This window comes from Lactuca sativa, chromosome 8 (genome assembly GCF_002870075.4).
Source record: "Lactuca sativa cultivar Salinas chromosome 8, Lsat_Salinas_v11, whole genome shotgun sequence".
Lineage (NCBI taxonomy): Eukaryota > Viridiplantae > Streptophyta > Magnoliopsida > Asterales > Asteraceae > Lactuca > Lactuca sativa.
Window position 1 is genome coordinate 60,447,927 of NC_056630.2, and position 24,855 is coordinate 60,472,781.

The window sequence follows — 24,855 nt, forward strand, 5'->3', positions numbered from 1 at the left end:
AGCGCTAGGGGAGTTTTGGGAGGTTTAGAGAGAGAGAGAGAGAGAGAGAGAGAGAGAGAGAGAGTAAAGAGAGAAGGGTGGAGGTGTGAAGAAATGAGGGTGGAAGGGGTTGTATTTATAGGGTGAAATATGGCTGAAATTGGTGCCACATACGAGCTTTGTTTTTGACATTCTTTAAATAAACGCGTAAGTAAAAAAAATATCTACAACTTTCCTTTTGAATCCGTTAGCTAATTCTCGACCGATATTAAATTTAACAGTAGGAGGAGATTATATTGTTAAATGACCGCGTAAAATTCATAACTTCTACATACGGGATCCATTTTCGTCTATCTTTTTATCATTGCGCTACTAATAATGAGATCTTCAACTCTCATTTAGGTTGTGTTGGCCAAAAACCGCTCGATCTAAAATTCGAATTCCGGGTTGTGCACTGTTAGGCAAAATCTTAGAAAAATCATAACTTACTCATACGCAGTCAAATTTGGACGTTCTTTTTATGAACTCTCTCGGTTTAACGTATAATACAAATTTTTTTAGATCACTAAGGCTAAAAACCACTCTATCGTAAGTTCACTATTTACGTCGCACAATGTCGTGCCGGTTCCGTCGCAAAAATTCGACGGGCCATAACTTCTTCGTTATAACTCGGATTTAGGCGTTCTTTATATGTACGGAATCCTTGTAACATATGCTACAACTTTTATTAAGAATATTTATTCTAAATAATCTTCTATCAAAAAGTCATTTTCGACACCTATTGTCTCTAAATTGACTAGCCCGAATCTGCGGACGTTACAATTATCTCCCCCTTAGGATGATTACGTCCCGAAATCATCAACGAAATAGGGTTGTATAATGACTCCATAAGTTATCTCTTCATCCTAGGTACTAATCGTAACTTTTATGTTCCTTTAAATGAGTATCTAACTCTTGGACTTCTTGACCACAGGCGGTGCTCGATCTATCTCATGTTAGATTTTAAATCATGACCTTTATGTCACAATATCGATCATTATCAGAGAATCCTTCTTCTTCTTTACAAACTTAAGATAAGTTGTTTGATTTTCACAATAGACCGATGGGTCACGTTCTAATGACCTCTCATCGTATGTTGCAATGCTTAGACTCAGGTCTCTTAGAGTCAAATTGTGGAATGGAATATACTTACTTCATGTTCTAATGTGATATAATAACATTTTAAGATGTAGCATTTCTAACTACCAACTTCTTTAACAACGAGCGCGATACTTCTATTGATAGCTTTGATTTCATTCTTCTGGTTTAAGTCAGATGCTACATTGAACTTGGTTCTCTAAACCACGTAACATACTCATCTTTGTCAGACTCAATTTGATATGACCACTAGGGTCGGAATAACAATAATCTTTTTAGTCATTACCGAAATGATGGTAACGACATACTTAAATAAAACGGAATCAATTACTAGCTTCTTCGTAACCTTGTGACTTTACTTGATGTAAGTGTGAGTCCTGTGCTTCCGGTAGTATAGGCCTCTACTACCACTCACACCCACTCATACTCGTCCAAAGTGTTGTCTCGTAGTTTTACAATTCACCATACAAGAAAATCACATAAGGACTTTAACACACCAGATAACAAAATGAAGGTTTTATATTATTTCTTGAAACGATTACATAGGTGTTCAAGTCCAACCTATACTATGCCTCTAATAGGCTACTCCTCCTGGATACTTCATATCATGATCTTTGGATATAAGGTCCTCATCCTTGATTCCTCGCATTGTTATCTGCTTCGTTGAGGATCATGTGGAATGCCCTTGGCCTTGGTGGTGTATCTGTCCTTACTACTTTATTTTTCCTCAGGCAGTCTCTGGACATGTGCCCCTTTCCTCCACATTCGTAACATACCTTATCATTATGCGTGCAGTCCTTGGAATAGTGAGCGGTCCTCCCACACTTGTAACAAGTCACTTCTTCGTTGCATCTCCCACTATGCTTCTTCTTGCACTTATAACACCACTTGGATCCATAATTTTGGTTATCCGGGTTAGACTTCGGGAACTTTCCTTTCTTATCAGGTCTTGAGGATTCTTCAAGCTTCCTCTTCTCGCCAACTTCAACTTTTTCCAAACCCTTTTCCCTTATTTGGGTCTCAACATTCTTGGCTGCCCAGATGGCGGCTTTCAAAGTTGTTGTTTGATTGGCCATTGGACCGAAGTCCACTGGTAATCCATGGGCAAACTTGTCGACCTTGGAGATTTTAGTAGGAACTAGGTAAGGAACAAGCTTCATTTTCTCCATAAAACTTGCAGCATACTCGGTAACGCTCATTCTTCCTTTCTTTAGGTCCTGACACTCGTTTTTGATCTCTAGTATATCTTGATCAGAGTAGTACTGCATTTTTAGTTGCACCAGGAAATCTTCCCATGACATCTTGCTTGTTTCTCCTTTGGGCATCGTATCTGCCAATAACTTCCACCAGCTCAAGACTTTGGTCTTCAGTTGTCTGACCGCAAAGACAGTTTTCTGCTTGTTGCTACAGTCGCAACTTTCAAACACCATCTCCATTTCGGAGATCCAGTCCATAATCTCAACAGGCTTCAGGCTTCTTAAGAGACTCGGTGGTTTTGCACTCAAGAAGTTCTTATACGTCCGTCCATCCTTGCCGTTTCCCTTCTCCGGTCCATTTCTTCGTTCTCCTTGAGTCCTAGCTTGACTCATAGGGCGTGTGTAGTTTCCTTCCTCCAATTGCTTGGGGACCAGTTCAGGTTGTACAATCGGTATTGTAGCTTCCTCTCGGTTCTGTTGAAGTAAGCGTCTGGTCTCCTCCATTTGACGATCCAACATTATTTGGATCATCACTTGTACTTCGGCCATAGTGATTGGCTCAGGAGTGGCTACCATAATAGGTATTTGCTCAATCATTGGGGGTTGATTCATGTTTCCGTTCGCATTCCCGACTCCACTTCAAGTTCCTTCCATTTCGATCAATACACCAAATCATACGTTTGGTGTGTAATGACGAGAATTAAGTTATGAAAGATTCGACGTGTAATTCTCCCTATCACTCCGAAAAGTTACATGCTAGTTCTAATACTGTAATTAAACATTTAGAAATCTGAACACATAAAATTTCCAGATCTGGTCTGCAACAGACCATAGATCCGATCAACCAATAAGGCATCACAAATCATTTAGCACATAAAAACATTTTAGGCATATTCCTTAATTAAGCTAGTGCTTGTGTCTATTCAGGTGTACTACCTAATATATTAGACACACTCCTCTCGATCATCGCTTAGCATTCTAAGTTTAAGTCTAGAAATAAATCCTTATTCCTAGTTCGCTTAAGCTAATGCTCTGATACCAACTGTCACATCCCCATTTTCACTGCCAGAAAATACTGATTTTGTTTATGCTTTATAAAAATCAGAGTATCTCTTTTAATAAAAGTGTTGCGGAATTTGTTCCAAGAAAAACATGATAAGTACGTTATTAAAGCATTTCCGAAGAAATATATTATATTCATTTTAAAAAAATTGGGATGTCATCGTCAATACAAAAACATAAGCATAAACAGAACTTACATTCATTATCACTAGTGATTTATATCTCCTTAATCATTCAGTGTAATGTAACTTCATATCGACACCTTTGATACAAATGAACTGAGTGGGTCAGGTTGGGAAACCTGGTGAGTACATAGGGTTTTCAACCCACAATAATATAATTATTATGTTTCATCATCAAACAATTATCCCAATTACCCATCCCCGATATCTTCTTTATTCTTAAGGGTCTACCCTAAGAATTATTTATCTTATATTCCTTCAAACTGAACTCCATTGCTTTCAGGGTTTATACGACAAACACTAAATCCATAGTTGCCAATGCTCGTTCGTAAAGCACAAATTCCATAGCAGCTAAAGTTCATTCATCGGGTACTAAATCCATAGCTACCATTGTTTATCTAATAGGTACTAAGTCCATATCTACCAATGTTTATCTAACAGGTACTAAGTCCATAGCTACCAATGTTTATCCAATAGACACTAAATCCATAGCTGCCGGTGTTATTTATTAGGCACTAAGTCTATAGCTGCGAATGTTCACTCATATCATCTTTCATCTCTCATCTGTCATCTACCCATGTTTTACCCAATATATTCGTAGATAAAAAATACATATACAGTTTAAATCATTTAAAACTTGTATAAAATCATTCATCCAACATAGATAGCAAGTATACAGATAATATGCACACATAACACGTAGTTTATATAAAATACTTCATATCTATGTGTGAGATGAAAGTAACTATGCACTCACTTGTTAATGTGGTGATTCCAAACTCAGATAGTGCTTCGCTTCTATTAATTTATTTTCTTTCGACGAAACCTAGTATCATTACCACTAGAGTTTAGTCTAATATTCACTGAGACTAATTAATAGTCTAGCTATTATTACTATTATATAAGCGTTAAAAATTACTCTTCACCCAATATGTAAAGATAGGGGCCAGACATAAAACACCGGAGGGCAGCGTTAAACAATACTTTTCGTATGATGAGGTTATGATTTTTCTAAGATTCGACATAGCAGTACACAACCCAAAGATCGAAATAAAGATCGGACGATCTTTAGCCGACACAACCTAAATGAGAATCTAAGATCACGTCATTAATAGTACAACGGTAAAAAGACAGACGAAAACGGACATCAGATGAAGAAGTTATGAATTTTTAACGGATTTTCCTATCCCGGTCTGTTAAAAATAATAATATTGAAAATAATGTCAAAATTAGCCGACAGAGTCTAAACAAACGTTGTAGAGTATAATCTCACCTACGCGTGCATATAAAGAACGTCGAAAACGGAGCTCTTATGCGAAAGTTATGAAATTTTAAATTTCGAGGCATAAAAACCGAGAACCTTCGCATATGCAAGGTCCTGGTTCGGCCACGTCACCCACCCTCGCGAAGCCGCCCTGTGTTCGCCTGCTGACTCATCCGAATGCGCGGCCCCATCACGATCCGACGTGTGTGACGTCCGTGGAGGCGTCCAAAGGAGACGCGTGTCTCGCATCCGAAGCCAATGCCTGGCCCTCCCCCTTGCCTGCGAAGCTGCCGCGTGGCTTCTTATGGCACAACAATTATCAATTTAATTGAAACATATATTGTAAACTATAGTAGATATAGTTTGGGTTACATTCTCACTATATTTTACTCTTTCGGGACAAATAAAACAGTTATATAAAAATATGATTATTTTTATATATTTTATAAACATTACGAAGAGAATAACATTTTCGTATATGAATATTCTCATATACAAATATGTATTTCGTTGGGAAATTGTGAGTCATTCGTCTTCATTGTACCTATCAAGGTATAACAGCAAGTCCTGTTTTATAACCCGAGTCTCCTCCCGAAGAGCGTGATACTTGTGTATAGATCTAGTATGCATGCATGTATGTACACTTTTATAAAAATATTATTATATTTAAAAAATATATTCCTTGGCCAAAGTGTTTTAGTCCCATTGTATTTATAGTTGGATGATCACATAATTTCGGCTTCTGATGTTTATATATGTTTTGTATTAGAGATTTTTAGTGTTGAGTTCCCAATCAATCTCATTCCTATAAACAATGTGGGATGTCTGCGTTATTAAGGGTATGGACTGGTTGAGTCGGTATGTGGGTTTGATTGATTGTAAGTGACAGTTGGTGATTGTTCGAGACCCTAGTAGGGGAGTACTGATAATTTATGGTGAGGACACTAGGGTCGGTTCTGTGTTTTATTTTGCTGTCAGGATGAGGCAGTCTTCAACATGGTTGTATGAGTTGTCTTGCGTATGTGGTCGACGCGCAGGTCGACGACAAGAATTCAGTATCTGATGTTCCGATAGTGAGTGAATTTCCCAATGTTTTCCTAGATGACCTACCTGGCATGCCTACCAAGAGACAGGTTGTGTTCAGGATTGATATGATCTCTGGTGCTACCCTGATTGCAAAGGTGCCTTATCATCTTGTGCCTCCTAAGATGCATGATTTATCCTCTCAGCTTCAAGAGCTGCTAGGGAAGGATTTTATATGGCCGAGTAGCTCGTCGTGGGGAACACCGATACTTTTTTCAATAAGAAGGATGGGTCACACCGGATGTGCATTGATTATTGGTAGCTGAACAAGCTGACAGTGAGAAACCGTTACCCATTTCCAAGGATTGATGATCTTTTCGATCAGTTACATGGAGCATCTTGGTTTTCCAAGATCGATTTGAGGTCAGGCTACCACCATATGAGAGTCAGAGAGGATGATATTTAGAAGACGACCTTTCATACTCGTTACGGTTGGTCATTACGATTTTGTGGTGATGCCTTTCAGACCCACCAATGCACCAGAGGCATTCATGGACCTCATGAACTAAGTGGGCTAGCCGATTTTGAATCGATCAGTGATCGTTTTTATCAATTATATCTAGGTCTATTCTAAGACCAAGGAACAACATGAGGAGCACCTTTGTGAGATTCTTAGAGTTCTATGGGCGAAGAGGTTGTACACCAAGTTATCCAAGGGTGAGTTCCAGTTGCACGAGGTTCAGTTTCTGGGGCACCATGTCAACTAGAATGCTATCTTTGTTAACCAAGCCAAGATTAAGGCGGTCATGAAGTGAGAGATTCTGAAGTCACCATCTTAGATTTGAAGTTTCCTTGGGTTGGCTGGTTAACGTAGGAGATTTATAAGGCATTTCTCCAAGATTGTAGTTCATCTCATTAGGATGACGAGGAAAGACGTCACATGCAGATGGGGGCCTGAGCAGCAGGCGACATTTGAGACTCTTCAACATAAGCTTTGTGAAGCACCGATACTTACCCTCTCGGAGGGAGTCGAGGATTTTGTGGTTTATTGTGATGCATCGATTATGGGCTTTGGTGCTGTACTCATACAGAGATGGCATGTGATCGCTTACGCTTTGAGGCAGCTGAAGCCTCACGAGGCGAAGTATCCTATGCACGATCTAGATCTGGGGTTGTGGTTTTCTCCCTCAAGATATGGCGCCATTATTTGTATGGGGTTCGGTGTACCATCTACATGGACAATAAGAGTTTGAGATATCTTATGTATTAGCCCAACCTCAATATGAGACAACGGAGATGGTTTGATTTGGTGAAGAATACGACTATGAGATTTTATACCACCCAGGTAAGTACAACATGGTGGTCGATGTTCTGAGCCGTAGGGTGGTTAGAGCCCCGATTTAAGATGTTTGTTTGAGGATAACAGTGGTAACTCCAGTCTTGGAGATGATTAGGGATGAACATGAGGAAGCCATCAAGGAAGAGAATCGGAAGATTGAACGAGTGGTTAGTCATGTTTCTACTATTGATATCGACAGTAGGGGCTGCTGACTCTTCATGGCAGGATTTGGGTGCCTTATTCAGGTGAAACCTGATAGATTTTGATGGACGAGGCACATAAATCGAAATTTTTCCATTCATCCAGGAGCAACAAAGATGTATCTTGACATGAGCCATAGTTTTTGGTGGCCATGTATGAAGAGAAATATAACTTGGTTTGTGCAGTGGTACATGACATGTCAGAAGTTCAAGGACAATGTCAACACCCTCACAACAAGTTTCAGCCTCAAGAGGTCCCATTGTAGAAATGGGAACATATTACGATGGATTTCATCATGAAGTTACCAAAGACGACAAAGGATTTTGATGCCATTTGGGTGATTGTGGATCGTTTGATGAAAAGTGATCAGTTTTGCTACTTGTGAGAGCTCTTCTGCTGAAAAGTTGGCTAAGATCCATTTTAGGTAGGTGTTTGCTCGACACAGTATACCTAGTTCTATCATTTCAGACCGGGATGTCTGTTTCGCTTCCAAATTTTGGAAGAGGTTCCATGAGGAGTTGGGTACCTGGGTGCATTTCAAAATTGATTATCATCCAAAGACGGATGGGCAGATTAAGTGGACCATTTAGATGCTCAAGGATATATTGAGGGCTTGCATCATAGATCTCGGTGGGAGATGGGACTCCTACCCTCCCTTGGATTAGTTTTCATACAACAACATCCATCATGCTAGCATTGGTAAGCCTCCCTTCGAACTTCTTTGTGGGAGGAAGTCTCATACCCCTATTTGTTGGGGATAGGTTGGACAGAGAGTTATAAGGAGCACATAGATAGTGATCAAGATGACGAAGCTTATAAAAAAGGTTAGACAAATATTGCAAACACCATAGACCCAACATAAGAGTTACGCTGAGCGACGTCGATCCGATTTGGAGTTCCGGGTCGGGGATATGGTACTCCTGAAAGTTTTTCCTTAGAAAGGCATTATCCAATTCAGGAACCGGGGCAAGCTAGGCCCCAGGTTTATCGGGATATTTTAGGTGGTAGCTGTGGTAGGAAGGTGGCCTACCGATTGGATTTAATGGATGAGTTTAGTCAAATTCATAGCGCCTTCCATGTTTCCTAGTTGCATAAGTGTGTGACCGACGAGACATCAATAGTACGTTTGGATTATATTCAGGTCAATGACCGCCTGAATTATATTGAATGAACGATAACAATTATCAACAGGAAGATGAAGACCTTGCATAACAAGGTGGTGGGCTTGGTAAAGGTGTAGTGGCGGTACCGGAAGGGGTCTGAGTGGACTTGGGAACCCGAGGAGGATATGTATATCCACTATCTTGTTTTGTTCGAGACTGTGGCCTTCGAGGGTGAAGTCTGATTCTAGTATGGAGAGTTCTAACATTCGAGTCTTCAAGGTATATCTTTATTTAATTTTTATTTGAATTGGAAGACCACGGTGTCACAACTAGCATTTTGGCTCAGAAATTCTAGTCTCATGTAAACATTCTCCACTGTGATGCTTGTAACCCTAATTTTATAGTGCAACCTATGCTATTCCAATGACAACACACTTAATCAACATTCTTCAGTAAAGCTCAAAATCTTATATGATACATCCCTTATAGTCAATTATGTGTTGAAAACCCTAGAAATTCCAGTTCAAGTTTATTATGAACTAGGATTATTCTTATTGGGCCTAATGGACCATTAAACCTTCAACATGACTATCTTGGGCCTAGAAACTCTAATTGGGCTCTAATTAAACCCACACTCGTAAAACTTTAGCATTTTGGGCCATGTGGACCTAAAAGGGCTCTCTTATCCCTAATGGTCCTTGTTGGGCCATAAATGATTCCATTAGTCCTAATGGGCCGTAAATTACCTATGGAACTTCTGTTGGGCTGTACACCCCCCTAAGGGCCCAATAGGCCGAAAATTTACAATTGGGCTTCATAAATTTGAAAAAATCAAGAGAAGATCCAAATTTCCTCAATACCTTTCTCCTAGCCCAAATTCTTGGCCCAATGTGCTTATTAGACAAAAAAAAAAAGAAATGAGGAATTATGTGCATAAGACACCTCATGTTTGCATGGTGGTCTTCCACGCAAACATCACCTCAATCTCTCTCCCCCCTCTTCTTATTACCCTCAGCTGAAACCCCCACCACACCACCTCCATTGTTTCTTTCAAACACATTCAAACACTCTCAAGAATTTCTCCTCCTTCCTCTAAATTTTTCGAGATTTGTGGGTATTTTCAAGAAGGTTTTACATCAAGATCATCATCTTTGGTAAGTTCTTACTTGGATCTATGGTTTAGCTTCTTGATTTCTTCGAAAATCTCTTCTTAACCCATAACATTTCTTGATCTATGTTCTTAAACTTTATAGAGTTTGAAAACCCCCTCAAGGAGCTTGTTAGGGTCGAGATCTTCACTACATTCTTCATCAAAACCGAATCCAAACCTCAAAGTGAGTTCATACCCCATTGTTTTTGGTTTTACTTTGTTTTTTTAGGAGGGGGGGGGGAATACAAGTACATATGTGTGGATCTATGTATTAGTGCATGCTATGTGTGATTTTCTTAGTTTATGTTGTGATTATGTGATGAAATATGATAGATCTCGAAATCTATAACAAAAGATTGTGAAATTTACAAACTATAACACTTTACACACCATAACATGGGAATAAAAGTGTACATATGTGATGATTGTTGGAAAAATGAAACAAAATCTTGAAATAGGGCCACTTTTGACAAATAAACAAAAAGATGAGATTTTTATGACACTTACGGTTTTTACAAGGACTAAAAGAGTCACTTTTATACAAAAATGAGTTTTTATGATATTCTTGGGAATAAAAGGGCCAAAATGCAAATATTTGTATATTGGGCCATAAAAATGGGCTTTTCGGTTTTATTGGGCCTGAATTGTAAAAATCTCGATTTTTATGAAGTATATTGTCAATTAACTCAAGTTTGAGTCGAAAATGTAAACCTACGGTTTCATGCGTTAAAAATACAATTTTTCCAAAACTTGGGCCAAAAACATAATTTCTATGAAAAGTGAGACAAAAATGTAAATTTTTATAATCATGGGCCGAAAAAGTTTTTTTTTTATAAAACGTGCCGAAAAGTGTCATTTTACTTAAAAATGGGCTGAAAAGGTAAATCTTTACAATATTGAGCCAGAAATAATATTTTATATTTTGGGCCAAAAATGTTAATTTCGTGATATTGGGCCTAATATATTCAATACATGTCCATTTGGGACGTTGTGGCCCATTTACATGTTTTTTGGGCGTATTGTGTTTATTACATGTTAATTTGGGCCTTTGTGACCCATTAACATGCTTATTGGGCCTAATCCATGCATCACATGCTTAGCGGGCCATAACTGCTCCATTACATGTCTATTGGGCCTTATACATTCACATACAAATTCTTTCTGGGCTTTGCAAATCTTAACTATATATATATGAAAAGATTATACATGGCGTAATTCAATACTCGCTTGAAAACAATTAGTGATCTAGTGAAACATGTCGTTTGACACCTTAGAGTGTATGATGGTAGCCTGTAGTTATAACTAGAGTCTCCTAGAGGGAGAGCGGGAGTTTGTGTATAAATCTATATGGTGTGACTCCCCCACTCCTGAGCTGCTCGCTACAGCTATACTAGGCCAGTCTAGGGTGACAAACCTTACCTAAATCAAGTCGGCGCCTAAAAAACGCCACGACAGGCGAATTCGTCATAATCAAGTATGGTTAAAACGACTCACATAGAGATCCTTTCCAACATAATTTTATGGAATACCTATGCAATCTCGTTGATACAAAAACATACACACACTGATATTCGGTCTTAGGGTTGAGACCACAACACTTTTATAAGTAGAAAATATAGGATTTTTTCGGGTAATACATAGCTAAACCATACCTTTTACTTGCTACAGAAAATACAAAGTTTTATCTGGATTACATTCTATATACATTCCAAATACAGAAAACACACATGCATTAATACTTGATTTTGATACATCACGTTCAAACCATTTTCAGAAAATATTGGATTTTCTCGTGTTTAGAAATAATTCAAAACTTTTCTTTCAAATATGCTTATGAACTCACCAACATTATATATGTTGACATTTTTCAAAATAACTTGTATTCTCAGGGAATCGTTAAGCAGAAAGGTCAGCAGGAAATGGTAGAATTTGTTATATTTTGTTATCATCATACACTAAATATTTTGAGCACCTAATTTATGATATTGTACTTGATGTAAAAAATGCTGGTTGTATCTTGATATGTATGATGATGGTGTTGTCTTGTTTCAATTATATACACTTGTGATGATATTGCAAGATGAAGTCACGCGCAAGCCCCCGGACGTTTCCGCAGTCTGGTTCGGGGGTATGACACATGGCATGGCAGAAGCACCACCACAACGTGGCATGACCCAGATCGAACACAAATTTATTTATGTCACCCACAACGTGGCACTTTGTTGGCCATGACGTGGGAACTGTTTTGGGCCAAAACCCTAATTTGCGGGGTTGGTGCCATATTTAAGGGCACAAACTCCTAGGATTGCTCATTTGGCAGCCTCCACCCTCTGGAAAACTACCCGAACCAAATCCTACCCCCATTATAGGAGATGTTAGCTTGTGTGGTCACTTTTGGCGTTTTGAAGGAGAAGAAATCATTGTTGAAGCATTGATCTAGCTTGCAAGTCTCATCATCATCTTCATGTTTACTTTCTGGACCATTATAAGTATCCAAGACTCAAGCTTTATGTTTTTAGAATGTTAGATCTTGATTTGTGCCCACTTTTCTCTATGTTGGGTTGGGTAGAATGCATGGATTCCATAAATTCAGCAACTTTATGGATTGATGAGGTCCCTTAGTAGACATATGTTCCAGATCTGAAGTTTTATTGCTATTTTAGGCTTCATGCATGTTATCTTTGGTGGTATTGCTTCATGTTGACCTAAGTTTGAGTGTTAGACTTGCATTGGACATGCAAGACTGAAAAGCACCGATCTTTGTGAAGTGTAAGGCTTTACGAAGGGTTATGAAAAGTTTAAAGGAATGGCTTAACATGTTAAGAGTAAAATCTATTAAGCTATTGGAACCCGGTTCGCATGACGTGGCGTTTGAATGGCCATGAAATGGCGACTAAGGAGGGTGCCCAATTGTTTTGTCTTGGAGGGCCCACGACGTGGCCTATGGGTGGCCACGACGTGGAGACCTGTCGAAGTTGACTTTGATCATAGTTGACTATTGGTCAATTTAGAGGTTTTAGGGTGTAGACTGAGTGGGTACTTCTTTATTGCTGTTAGGTGTTTTTTAGTACTAGTCTTCACCGTGTGAGAGCTGTTGTGTTTTAGCTGCTACATGCGAGGTGAGTCTTCTCACTATACTATTGGACACTAGGTGTCGCTTGTGCATACTGTCTTTGTGACTCTTGTTGATATGCTTGTAAGTTGTATGCATTGAGCCGATCTGGGCTAGCTATGATTCATTATGGACTCGGGGTTGATACAGACCCAATGGATCTGATTTGGGCTCAGAGTCGATATAGACTTGGGGTTGATACGAACCCGATACGACTATGTGTTATTATATATGTTGTATGTAGTATTTTTGGGGAACCCACTAAGCTTCGTGGTTACAGTTGTTGATTTATTGTGTTTCAAGTACTTTAGATGACCGTGGGAAGACGAACGCTTGACTGTGCACATCTATCTGCAGTTTCTCTGATTCCACTAGTTTTGATACTCTGATATTTTAGCATGATTATATTTGATACTTATGTTTTTTTTTGACTTGGGTTTTGTGGAAACAATGATTTTACCTTATTAAAAATGAAAATTTTGTTTTGAAAAATGGGATGTTACATGGTGACGATTTATCTCGTGGGCCATGAGTTAAAATAGAGTGAATCAAGTTTCCAAGTATTATCTGTTTAATTTATGCACTTTGATTCAATTTATATAAAAAATAATTAACAGTTAGGAGTAGAACCAATTTGTGGCCTTTGAGACTCGATAAGTATTCTCCCCGGGAATGTTTTCATTTATCCACCTATTTATAAAATCTTGAATGGATGGATAGAAAGTCGCTATATGTGTTTCATCGTAAGTCATGAGTTGCATTAGTGGCCTTTTGAATTCCAAGTACCCCAATGAATTTCAAAGAAAGTCTCGAACTATAGTATTAGTAGAAATAAAGTTAGTATTGCTTGTTTATTTCTGAAAGTTGAAATTGAAGTATTGAGAAAAGATAAGAAAAATGGAAAAAGTTATGACAAAATATAAAAAGGAGAAAAAAAGTTCCAATAAAATATAAAGAAGTTGCAATAAAGTGTAGTTATATTTTAGGACAATTTATATAACATTTTCTTCTTAATTTTTGTCGCTTGGAAGCTTGGTAATAACTTTTGAAACAAAGAGGGTAATAAAAGGGTACAAATTGAATGAATGTTGTTCAAAATGAGTGAGAAAAATTTATGAGGAAAGTGAGTATTTATGACTTGGGAAGTACTTAGATATTCCAGACACAAAAACATGCATTGAGGTAAGGTATAATTGGTGATTTCAATTTGGATTGTTTTGTGCGATGTTAGTGAACGATGTTTTGATGTGATGCATTAAAATAAGTTTTGCTTGTGGACAATCAAATGAAAAGTGTGAGGTATTTTGATATTGCTATATTTATACATATATTTATGCATTATTTCAATACACTTTAGCTATATTTTGGTTAACTACAAAGATATTTGGTGCTTATAAAGTATAAATTCTATTTTGTAGACAAAAAAGAACATTCTCAAGGAAAAGGACCAAAACTAGATAAAGCTGAAAACTTGGAGGTTGGATCATGCATCAAGAGGGAAAGAAGAATACAATACATGCATAAATTGTATGTCACGTCGTGGCCATCTCATTCCCATGACGTGGTGACATGTCAAACCCAAAACCTTCCTCTGTGTTTGCATGTAGACTTGGTGCCCACGCGTTTAAGATGTTTCCCACAACATGGCAACTAAATTTTGGCAAGTATAACTAACGATCATTAGGTTAAATCTGAAGGATAGCTGCTGATTACTTCGACCACAAGCAACCAAAAACCTCTAAGAAACCCTTAAAAGGACAGATTTCGATTGGAGATGAAGGATTGGAGAGATTAGAGTTAAGATCAATCTTAATCATTCAGTTTGCTTAGCTATTACAATATTTGACTTAGCTTATACTTTGATTATTTGTGTTTCTACTATAATCATGGCCTAATACCCTTTTACTTTCGTTTAGATTAGCTAAACCATAATACTATTGTAACAACCTAAATTTTCAATAATTTTTTTTTCATTTTTAATTAATAAACATACTTGCGTTAACCATAAATTTCATCACAATTGTTTCAAATCCACCTTTATTACAATTTGTTTAAAACATCAGAGTGTCCCAAAAGGTAGTAATAAAATAGAGATAGAGTGCACGCCATGCCATCACGCCTTGCCCTTGCCCTTGGGCTCGGATGTACCTAAAACACATCCACAAACGGTAAGCTTGAAAGCTTAGTGAGTTCCCTAGGGCACACCCACACATAAGCACAAACTATATAATACATGCTAATCAGCTACACAAACATATAAACCATGCAAGCCAACACATAGGGAAGCCCTGGAAACCCTCTAGGGTCTTACTCCGGGTGCCATGGGAACCCCCACATGGTCTTAGCCCAATGCCTCAGGAACCCCCCGAGGTCTTCCATACCAACATAATCACAAAGCACATAGTTTCATAGAATGGCTAACACGTATCACATATCACATAATAGGTCGGCCTTGGTGCCTTAGACCCATGGGTATGGTGAGGACACTCACCTCCGTTTGCCGAAAACTAAAGCTACTCTCCTAATCATCCGGAAATCTCGCGGGCTGGATAATAGTGTTAAATAATATTAGATCCTTAAATTAATCAGGAGGGAAAGACCCAAGCCCCAACCCTATCCATGCGGCCCAATTAATCTACCTTTGATAATGGGCCCAAAGTCCAAGTCCAAAATTACTAATGGGCCTCTTGGCCCAATAAGGCCCACCTAAAAGTCCATGACCCAAATCCAAAGATATAGCCCATATTTCACAGAATGCAGTTAGCCCAATAACCAAGATGAGGCCCAAAAGTTTGCCAGCTACAAAACAGAAATGGCCCAATCTACCTTGCGTACGCTCAACGTACCACTTTGGCACACGCCGCGTACTGTCTCTCAAAGGCTACTCGTAGCGTACACTGAGTACATCCAACGTTCGCTCGAGTTAAGAACTTTCCCCATTAAGTGCTTAATATCCCATTCTTTTACGTCCAAAAGCTAGATCTGAGTTCTTTAACACGTCCTAAGGCATAAAGTTGCTAACTTTATGTCTTTGCATGTTCCTTATACCTCTAAAACCATCATCAAGACCTTCCCAAGGTCTTTAACTCATGCTCAAGGTCAAGACTATCACCAAGATCCTATTTTTATGCTTCTAGATGGCTTAAGGACCCTATATCTATCTTTCTAATCAAATGGGGATGACCAAGTCAACAAATGAGGTCCAAGGCTCATCAAAGGGACCAACTACAAAAACCCTAGCAAGATCTAAAGAAATAAGAGGAAAGATGCAAGCTTTTTACCTCTAAAAGCTCTGAAAAGATGATTATGATGCAAGATCCAGAAGCACCCACTTGATCCAAGCTTGTTTCACCAACTCCTCCTCTTGAAATGGACACTAAAAGACCACACATACACACTTATAAGGCTCAAAGGTGCTCTCTCAAGGTTTCCATAGGTGTAATAACGTTTAAGGGCAGTGGAGGCTCTCTAGGGTTCACTCCAAGGAGCTTAAAGTCGTTTATATAGGCCTTAAGTCCGAGAATTAGGGTTTTGCTCTCTGGCGCGTACGCCCCATGTAGCTCATGGTACGCCCAGCGTACCTTCAAACACCCGTGACCAGAAAGGGACTTAGTACGCTAAGCGTACACTTAAGTGCGCCCAACATACTAAGGGACCATTTATGCCAAAAATTCTTATCCAAAGGTTCCAAGACATACTTTTTTTTATTACGGATGTAACAACTAGTAGTTGATTTCTTATTTTATGGATTTATGAAGTCGGTTTTAATTTGTGTTTGATAGATCATCATCCTAGTATGTTAAAGTTCTAGACTTTATTACTTTTCCTTCAAGTTATGTGTGATTGGATGATCATTCTTGTTGCATGAATTTGTTATCTAGTAGTTTATGATCATTAAATTGTTACAGCTAGTGATAGAACATATCCTAGAATTAGGTAGTAAAAGTTAGTTGCTATAACTGTGCTAAAGAACATTATTTAATCATAATATGTGTTTGATTTAATTGTCTTGATCATAGATAGGTAATTCTTCAATCTTATCATTCATAGTCCAAATCATCCTTAAAATCAATTTGGCGTTCTTAATTTGCTTGACCATTGAAATTAAAGTTCATAAATTAATATATGATAGGCAATCTGATCATGATAACTAGTAACTATAATTTGGTACCCAACATAATTAATCCATTAACTTGAAATCGATCATAGGAAAATGAGTGATTTGAAGATAAGCGAAAGTATCTTTTGGTCTTGATTAAATCTCGTTTTCTAGTTGTTTGCTTTTATTTGAAGTATTGTTAGTTGATTGTTTAATTTAAGTTTTTCTGAACTTGAAAAATCAGATAAAACCCATCATCTATAGTTATTTCTTTTAGTTTAGTTCTTAACATTTATTTTTTTAATTAGAACTACCGTTTCATGTGTTCCGTACTTGACTTACTCTACTTTACTACTATGTGACTTGGTACACTGGCTATTGTGTTTTAGTTGGTTAAAATAATTACGTTTATAAATTTAAAGCTTTTAAGCGATATATATAAAACACATTAGTTATGTACTAGACTCAATGTTCCATATGCATTGAGCATGAAAAGCATGTCGAGGATCGATTGATTTCAAAACGATTATGAAATCTAGCACATCGGAAGAAAAACAAAACATATTTAAAGTTTTTTAATCTCCAAGAACGGATCTATTTAGAATATTAAAGATAAAAAAGAACCATAGTATTTTTAGAATTTGGTGATATCAAACTACAATAAACTAATTCAAGATCAACAAAAAACTATGTTTAGAATTTAGGGATATTTAAACACAATAAAACAAAAATCATCTTGAATAAAACATTCTCAGACATCTCTATCATTCATTAAAAAAAAAAAAAAAAAAAAAAAAAAAACTTGCAACACATGTATTAACATCGAATTCGCCATCTTTTTCATCTCCATTTTTATTTATTCAAAATTATCTCGATTGTCCCCCATTCATTCAATCTAGCCTAGAAATTAAAAAAATATATATATAAGGTAGAGGCAAATACCCTTTTGGCTCTCAAAAGATCCAAGGGCCTTATGCCTGAAATCGATGTTGAGATTCTTCCCATCAAATGATGCCACTTCTTTATTTATTGCTCGTTTTTCCTTCTTTGTAATCGACTGGATGTTATCGTCAGATACGATATCTTGGATTTCATTTACACATTTTTGTTAGTTCCTTTGAGTTTCAATTCCAAATGACTTCTTCTCAAATTAGGCAATGACCTCTGCTATGAATTATAGGACATATCATAGCAATATTATATTGTGTTTGACGTATCACACGTTAGAAAAAGAACCTAAACGTGACAAAAATAGTAACATGTATAAAAAACAATGGCTTAAGTGACACGATTTAATTATTATAATTCCTTTGATTGATTCATGTTATCAACAAAGGAATAGTTTTTACTGTTTATAAAAGAATTGACTATTCAGCCGCAAAAGAATGTTCTTCCTCCTTGAAACCACTGGGAGCATGGAAGAGACGAGGAATCCCATGACAGTGGGTCCCTCACAAGCTAATGCTTTAAGGAACAACAAAATCTTTGGAACGATTAAAAAAGTGCATCAAAACTCACACCCCTCCGTCTCGTAACGTAAGGAAACCTGTTCCTCGATATTCTTTTAACCCACATTTTTATGAGCATAAATCATTATTATATTAAATCAAATGAAATTAAACGGGGCAAAATATGTATTTTCACAGAAACATAGTTGTCCAGCTTTTCTATTTTTTTTAAAGATACTTGGAGTTTTAACAATGAATTTATATTATCATGAATATCGTATATTTTTTTTTAATAAAATATATAGTGTGAAATCATTCTAATTTCTAAAACTCTTATATTATTGGATTTTCAACCGAAAAGTCGGTGTGTTTTGTTTTAATAAAACTATCGAGTTTTCAGAATATCTTTAAAAATCATTATTCACTAGCAACGAGCGAGTTAAATCTAGGGGTTAGCATCTTGAAGTTTAATTGAATATTATGAATTGCTTAACCATTGTTACTAGTTGTTGATGTTTATTTTTATTAATGATGTTAAATGCATTATACATGCTAAAATAATAGCTTCACATGACCCTAAAAAGATGATTAACAGTGACAAGGATCAAGAAACCGGACCCCCTCTCCCTCTCTAAACAAGAGCCAGGCCCTCCACATAATGATGATGATGTGTCATTGAATTTAGATGAAGATTATAACGTCCCATACTTCATAACTTGGGATTAGCATACAACGTGACATTAATAGCTATAATTGTAAATATTATAACTTGTTTGATTAATAAAGAAGGTTGTATCTCATATAAATAAGGATATATAATAGGCTATGACCTAACCTAAACTTAAACCTTACACGCTAACATCCCCCCATAGTTTTATCGGAGATGTTAAAACCGGATCCAAATAAAAAACAGAGAACATAGATGAAGATAAGAAGGTAGGAACCGGTGCTTCGGCAATATCGATGACGAAAGTTGACCCAGCTAGTAGTTATGATGAAATTGATTAAACTGGATCTTGAGGGCGGAAGAGGGAAGCGATCAAAGATCATGAACAAGAGGAAGTGATGATGGCAGACGGTGGGGGCTAAATCTGTTGGTGGTGGCTATGGCGAGAACTAGATCCGGAGGTAGCAACGGTGGCGACTAGGGATGTCAAAGAGTCCCATTGGACCTCGTTCCCGTTGGGCCCCCGTCCTGTTTGGGAGTTTTTTTTTTTTTTTTTTTTTTTTTTTTTTTTTTTTTTTTTTAAATCGGGGGTGGGGACGGGGCCGGAGCAATGTTAACCTCTATTTTAATTTCAGGGGCAGGGGCGGGGGTAGGCAATCCCGTTTCGAAACTCTCATAGGGACCACGTTAATAAATTACACATATGTTTACATATATTAAGTATATAAATATAATAAACAATAATATAATTTTGAGCTTCCAAAATGCATCAAAAAACATGTTTTTAAGTTGTTAGTATAATGTTTTTAAGATGCCATAACTTTTTTATTTTTAACATGTAAAATTCCGCTATAAATAATTATTTGTTACCTAAAAAATAGCTTCTTTTAGCCTAAATAACAATTTTTTTAGCCCAAAAAAAGGCAACCCAAAATTAATCAGGGGCGGGGGTAGGAAGGTTGAACATTTCGGGGACGGGGGCGAGGGCCGGGGAACAGAGAATTTTTGGGGGCAGGGGTGGGGAATGCACTCCCCGTCCCGTTTGCCCCGGTTGACACCCCTATTGGCAACAACTAAATATTGATACAACGGCGAAAGGCATCTCCGACAGATGATGTTGTGGTAGAGATGTAGAAGCCATGGAAGGAGGAAGAACAAACGAAGAACTAAATGAGCTCCAGTTTGGTGAATGATTGTTGTTATCGGAGGAGATTAATGATAGAGAGAGAAGACATCCCCAATGACTGTTTATAAGAGAGAAGTTTTCTTTAGGAGGAGAAACAGGAGAAGAGATTTGAGAAGGGAAAAATGCGACAGGGAAGGCACCTCTGACGACTATTAGAGAAGATCATCGGAGGTGGAGGTCGATGACAAATGACAATACAAGGTTTAACCTATTACACTGATACCATGTAAATATTACAACTTGTTTGATTGATATATAGGGTTAAACCTCATATAAATAAGGATACATTTTGTAATTTGACCTAACCTAAACCTAAGCCCTACAAACTAACAAAAATAATAGATATATATGATCTAAGAAGATGATTAAAGTGACTCAGATCAAGTAATACCCCTCCCCAAAATAAGAATCATGCCATCCCTATAATGAAAGTGATGTGTCATTAAATTTAGATGAAGATTGTAGCACCCCATACTTTATAACTTGGAATTGGTATAAGACGTGAAATTAATACCAATAATATCAAATTATGTAGAAGATAGGTTCAAAATAGTCAAACAAAAGTTCAAGTGTCTTGGGTGTTACCTACATGTACAAAACCATAGAGAAGCCTCAACTACTAGTACATTTACATAAATCAAATTATAATGTTTATTTTGAGTGCTTGCCCTACAACTCAAAGTCATCGTCAAGCTAGTTCCAAAAGTCATTACTAAGAATGTGTAATCCTCTAATTTTTCACACATGCAATTAGAATGTGTGTGGAAAAAATAATATGTAAGACAAAAATGTCTTGTGAGATACACATGTATTGGCACTAAGTTTATATCTTTCAAATCATTTGTCAAAAAATTTACTCTACAACATTGTTCATATATTTATGTCATGTAATGAGATGCATGATCCAAGCATTCAGTGTTTGTGAACGATACTCCAAATCAATTTTCTTTATGCCATTTTGAGAAGAACAAATCAAATTATTATTGGAGACTATTAGTTCTCATGTGGTTGTTCCCTAATGACATTCTTTTTCTGGTGGGTTGTTCCTAGACTAAACGTTATCTTATTTAGTTCTCTTATTAAGTGTGCTCATACATCCATAAGTTCCATATTAAAGGTGTATGGGGATCAACCCATACACAAAACAACTTGACACAAATAGAAAGTGCGACATCCCCAATTTCATAGCCAAAAAAGACCGATTTGTTTATGCTTTGTTTTATAAATCAGAGTAATCGTTTAAAGAAAACGGTTGTAGAATTTGTTCCCAAAACAAGATATGATAATAACTTCTCAAAACATTTCTCAAAGAGAATGTATTTTCAATTAATAATAAAACCTTGGGATGTCATGTTCCGATACAGATACATAAGCATAAACATATCATACATTCATTTACACTAGTGATTTACATCGCTTTTAATCTCTCAGTGAAATGGGTCTTCGCATCGATACCTGTGATACAAAGAAAACTGAGTGGGTCAGGCTTGGGAGCCTGGTGAGCATATAGGGTTTTCAACCCACAATAATACATTTATTATATTCAATCATCAAACAATCAACACAAACACCCAAACACCCATCCCCATATCTCCTTTATTTCTTAAGGGTTTACCCTAAGAATCAACTATCCTTCATCCATTCAATCATAAGGATTTATCTAAGGGTTTGGCACGAAGTCCATTGCTGCCAAAGTTTATCTATCAAGTACTAAATCCATAGTTATCAGGTGCTAACTCCATAGTCACCGAGGTTTAATCAACTGGAACGAAGTCACACCGTCACCAAGGTTTATGAAATAGGCACGAAATCGCATCGTCACCAAGGTTTACTCAATAGGCGCTAACTCCATAGTCACCAAGGTTTACTTAACAGTAGGTGCTAACTCCATAGTCACCAAGGTTTACTTAACAGTAGGCGCTAACTCCATAGTCACCAAGGTTTACTTAACAGTAGGCGCTAACTCCATAGTCATCAAGGTTTATACAATAGGCGCTAACTCCATAGTCACCAAGGTTTATTTAACAGTAGGCGCTAACTCCATAGTCATCAAGGTTTATTTAACAGTAGGCGCTAACTCCATAGTCACCAAGGTTTATTTATACCATCTTCCATCACACACCAACTATCCCATCTACCCATGTTCTACCCAACATTTTCGTAGATATAAATACTTACATAGTTTAAATCATTTAACACCTATATAAAACATCAATTTCCACACCCATCTCAAATAGACAAACAATATATAACACCTAGCACGTATCTTATAGAGAATAAATCATATCTATGAGTAGAAGGAAGTGAATATGCATTCTTAGATATAAACAACAATATGTACACATAACATATATTTCATATCAAATACTTCATAATTATGTGATAGAAGAAAGTGACTATACACTCACTTGATCAGAAGATGATTGGACAACACTACGGCTTATGGAAGTAGTATTCTTCGGTGAAACCAGGATATCTTCACACACCGGACTTCTCGCAGGCAGAGCTTCGGCTCGGAAACTCTTTTCTTCTCGGGATCTTTGGGCTTCAGGACTTGCTTCGGGTCTCGGGGTTGATACCGGGGCTTCGGGGGGGGGGGGGGGGGGGGGGGCGAGGGGGTTAAAATAGGGCTTAGAGAGTGTATCAGGAGTGGGAGAAAAGAGATGGAGCAACCATTTTCCATGTCGTGAACAGTACTTTCAAGTCATGGGCTTGATCGTCACTGCATGCGTCATTGCAAATTGGGTCTGGCAGACTCCAGGAGACGTCAAAAGACATGCCACGTCATGACCACTGATTTCACGTCGTGGTCTCTGACAGTCTTGGGGTTTCACGCCCCGAACTTCAGAAATTCATAACTTTCGCATACGAACTCTGGTTCGACGTTCTTTATATCCATGCGTAGGTGAGACTAAGCTCTACAACTTTCGTTTACACTCCGTCGGCTGATTTTGAATTTATTTTTAGTAGGCCGGGACAGGAAAACTCCGTTATAAATTCATAACTTCTTCATCCGACGTCCGTTTTCGTCTATCTTTTTACCGTTGGACTACTACCGACGAGTTCTTCAATTCTCGTTTAGATCATTTCGGCTAGAAACCACTCGATCTCATATTCGAACTTTGGGCGGCATACCGCTAATTCAAAACTTCGAAAAATCATAACTTCCTCATACAAAGTCAGATTTGGACGTTCTTTTTATGCACGCTCTTGGTTTAATATATTCTACGACTTTCATTTAGATCGCTAAGGCCAAATATCGCTCTAACGTAAATTCACTATTTACGTCGCGCTGTGTCGTGCCGGTTCTATCGCGAAACTTCGACATATCATAACTTCTTCGTTATAAATCGGATTTAGGCTTTCTTTATATGTACGGAATCCTTGTAACATATACTACAACTTAGTTAAGATTACTCCTTCTAAATAATATTCCATCAAAAAGTCATTTTTGACGTTTATCATTTTTAAATTGACAAGCCCAGATCTACGGGCGTTACAATTATCTCCCCCTTAGGATGATTACGTCCCAGAATCATCAACAAAAATAGGACTTGTATAAATGATTCCATATGTTATCTTTCCATCCTAGGTATTAATTGTAGATTTTATGTTTCTTTGAATGAGTATCTAACTCGTGGACTTCTTGACCGCAGACGATGCTTAATCTTGCATCCGCTCTTCGTACTATGTTGGACTTTCCCTTATCTATTGTAACAGACCGATGGGTCATGTTCTAATGACCTCTCATCGTATGATGCAACGTTTAGATGCAGGTCTCTTAGAGTCAAATTCCAGAATGGAATATACCTTCCTTCATATTCTAATGCGAAATAATCACATTTTTGCATGTAACATTTATAGCTACAAGCTTCCTTAACAACGAGCGTGATGTTATCGATCACATTGATTTCAATCTTCTGACTTAGGTCAGATGTTACATTGAACTTGGTTCCATGAACCACGTAACAAACTCCTCGTAGTCGGACTCAATTTAATATGACCACTAGATTCGGAATAACAATAATCTCATTAGTCATTACCGAAACAATGGTAACGACATACTTGAATAAAACGAGACCAATCACTAGCTTCTTGGTAACCTTGTGACTTTCCCTGATCCAAGCGTGAGTCCTGTGCTTCCAGTAGTATAGATCTTTACTACTATTCACACCTACTCATACTCGTCCCAAGTATTGTCTCACAGTCCCCAAGTCCTAAAATCACAAAACAACTTAATACATACGAATGTGTCCAATTAATCATAAAAATTTTCCTAGACTCTACTAGGACTTTTTCCATGCACATCTTCACTCATCAATTATACTTCAACTCGATTGGTGATGGAAATTCCAGACGATGGGACAACTTCAAGAATTATACCAACTGTTCCATCATCCTGCCAATCGAAGGTGTACTTCAGACGTACCGTACTCCTCTAAGCATTCCGCTATTTTATCAGACATATTCTAAAGGAAAGATACCACTATTACGATATCTTCCGATAGGTTTCATTCACTATCATAAGCCTTTCATTTCCTCCATTTACTCAATTATCTATGAGTCTTCACCATAAAGTTTTGTGCACCCAAGTAGACATTCGGTGTACCAAGCAAGAATTTAAGATAAGAAAGCCTTATTTACGATAGACATATAAATCCCCTTATCACTCCGAAACGTTTCCATGCTAGTTCTAATATCGTATAC